Source organism: Arachis duranensis, chromosome 4, assembly GCF_000817695.3.
Source record: "Arachis duranensis cultivar V14167 chromosome 4, aradu.V14167.gnm2.J7QH, whole genome shotgun sequence".
In the NCBI taxonomy this organism is placed as follows: Eukaryota; Viridiplantae; Streptophyta; class Magnoliopsida; order Fabales; family Fabaceae; genus Arachis; species Arachis duranensis.
Window position 1 is genome coordinate 38391243 of NC_029775.3, and position 3078 is coordinate 38394320.

Sequence of the window (3078 nt, forward strand, 5' to 3'; positions counted from 1 at the left end):
TTATTGTTGTGCTCCTTTGGAGAGCACTGAGCTCTTGGGGAGAGCATTGTGGCTTCCCTCCTTTCATGTGCCACGCTTCCTTATGTTCTTTGCCACACTTTTCTTTTCCTTGAGCCACACTTCTTAAGCCACACTTTCTTGTTTTCTTCTTTTTTTCACCTACAATTAATCAAAACAACCAATCAAAGTATCACCAAATTCACAAGATTTATAAATCATTAAAAATCAATTAATTTTAGCCCAAACCTCATGATTTAGCATCAATTAAATGGTGGTTGTTTGATTTAAAGAAGTCATGCATTTTCATTCCAAATTACTTACTTAGAATGCAAGAAAGTGCATAAAACCTAGTGAAAACAAAGAAAAAGGCTAGTGAAACTAGGCTAAGATGACTTATCATCAGATCACACCTACGTTAAGAGTCACGTTAGCTATACTAACATGGACTCTAACGTAGGAACAAAGGGGCATTAAGCAACATTAATGGGAAAAGTGATTCCCATTAACGTTTGCAAAGGGGTATAAGCCAACGTTATTGGGAAAAGTGAGTCCCAATAACGTTAACCATGTTTTGAGAAAGCAACGTTAGTGGTCACGTTAAGACCACTAATGTTGGATTTAACGTGGATATATGAGGTTGGAACGTTAGTGGAAAAAGTGAATGCCACTAACGTTCTCGAACCCACAATGGCAATCATCGTTAAATCTTACTAAATACCCAAAGCCTAATTCATCTTTCTCTGCAAGTTGGGCCCACTAAAGATGAGAACTGCTTCAACTCAAGATCCAAAGCCCACATCCAAGACTTGAAGAACTCACTAGAAGATCAAGAGGAGTAGTATATATAGGAGTAGTTTTGAACTATAGAGAAGCTTGGCAATTTTGGGAACTACTCTCTATAGATTTACTTTTCTTCACTTTTAGCATGGATTCTTCTTTTATGTCATTTTTCATTTGTAGAGCTTTGAACAACTAAACACCTTTCATTGGGTTAGGGAGCTCTGTTGTAATTTGATGGATCAATTATAGTTTTCATTCTTCTTCTTCTTTCTTTTCTCTTAATCTTACTAGAAAGCTTTCGATCTTAATTCAATTGGTTAGTTGTCTTGGAAAAGAAACTCTCCATAATTGGATCTCCTTTGATCCTTGGAAAAGGGATGAGGAGATCATGCTAGAAATGCTTTCTCATGTTGGACCAAATTGGGGTTTGGGTGGATATAGTGACATGTAATCCTCCCAACACTTTGATTTGGAAATACATGTGGTATAATCAGTGACCACACTTCATCTCTTCCCATGAGCAATTAAATCAAGGAATTGTGCAATTGTTCAAGCTTAGAGAGATTGGATTGCCAAGGAATTGGGATCCAATCACTTAAGATTGCCATGGAGATCAATGAATACATTGATTGAGGAAGAGATGAGAATGAACTTGATCCGGAGAATGCAACATCTCCTGAACCCAATGATTTCCCCATCTCTGATCTTACCCATTCTCTTTACTTTCTACCATTTAATTTCATGCTCATTACCCCAAATTCCCATTTAAGATTCTGCACTTTAATTTCTGTTATTTACTTTCCAGTCATTTAAATTTCTGCATCTCAATCTAAATTCTGTTTAGCTCAACTAGCATATTCTTCTAACTAAAATTGCTTGACCAATCAATCCTTGTGGGATTTGACCTCACTCTATTGTGAGTTTTACTTGACGACAATTCGGTATACTTGCCGAAGGGAAATTTTTTGAGAGACAAGTTTCCATGCATCAAGTTTATAGCGCCGTTGCTGGGGATTGATTTTGAATCAACAATGATTAAGTTTGAAGATCACTAGATTGAGCATTTTTCTTTTTGTTTAGTTTATTCAGTTAATTTCTTTCAGTTTACTTTAATTTCTTCCTCACCCCGTTCTCCCCCTTTTATTTTTCTTTCATTCTTTCCTCCTTTGATTACAATTCTACTCACTAACCCACTAACTGTTTGATAATTTGCATCACTCATACTAATAATTACTCTAACAAGGATAGTTTCTTCATTTTATCTCCTATTGTGCAATCTGTTTGTTGTATGATAGGGAGAAGAGAAGGGGTTTCAACATCCTTTGATTCAAAACCTAAAAGAACCCTTTGGAGACTAAGAAGGGAAGCAAGAGGGAAAAGGATTATTGGTGCTGAGGAAGGAGAGGAAGAGTATTTTGAACCCAACATGGAAGAGAATTTGGAGAACAATCTTGAAGAATAAGCTCATAATCATGCCAGAGAAGGCCATGTAAACTGGGCTGGGCAAAAAAGGAGAGTTTTAGGATCCTATATCAATCCTAATCCAGGAAACTGTGGAAGCAGCATTCAGAAGCCCACCATACATGCCAACAATTTCGAGTTAAAACCCCAGCTCATCACTCTTGTGCAAAATAATTGCTCATTTGGAGGAGGTGCTCAAGAAGATCCTAATCAACACTTAACCACCTTCCTGAGGATTTGTGACACAGTGAAGTCTAATGGAGTCCATCCACATGTTTATAGGTTGCTCTTGTTCCCTTTTTCACTCAGGGACAAGGCATCCAAATGGCTTGAATTCTTCCCAAAGGAAAGCTTAACTAATTGGGAAGAAGTGGTGAACAAGTTTTTAGCAAGATTTTACCCTCCTCAAAGGATCAATAGACTAAGAACTGAGGTGCAAACTTTTAGACAACAAGATGGTGAGACACTTTATGAAGCATGGGAGAGATTCAAAGACTAACAAGGAGATACCCACCAGAGATGTTTAATGAGTGGGTTCAACTTCACATCTTTTATGAAGGTCTTTCCTATGAATCAAAGAAGGCTGTGAATCATTCATCAGGAGGCTCTCTAAATAAGAAGAAAACCATTGAAGAAGCCATAGATGTCATTGAAACAGTTGCTGAAAATGAATACTTCTATGCCTCCGAAAGAAGTAACACCAGAGGAGTAATGGAGCTGAACCACATGGATGCATTGTTAGCTCAAAACAAGATGATCACCAAGCAGCTAGCAGATCTTACCAAGAAGATGGAGGAGAACCAAGTTGCAGCAGCCATCACCTCATCATCATCTCAA

The 3078-nt window shown here is 37.7% G+C and overlaps 1 non-coding gene across 1 annotated transcript; it reads right to left on the reverse strand.

Moving 5' to 3' along the window:
- Positions 1-2659: 2659 nt before the first annotated feature.
- LOC127746822 (small nucleolar RNA R71) lies at positions 2660-2766 on the reverse strand. The gene has a single exon (XR_008008634.1). It is a non-coding gene; the product is annotated as a small nucleolar RNA R71 (small nucleolar RNA).
- Between the last annotated feature and the right edge of the window lie 312 nt (positions 2767-3078).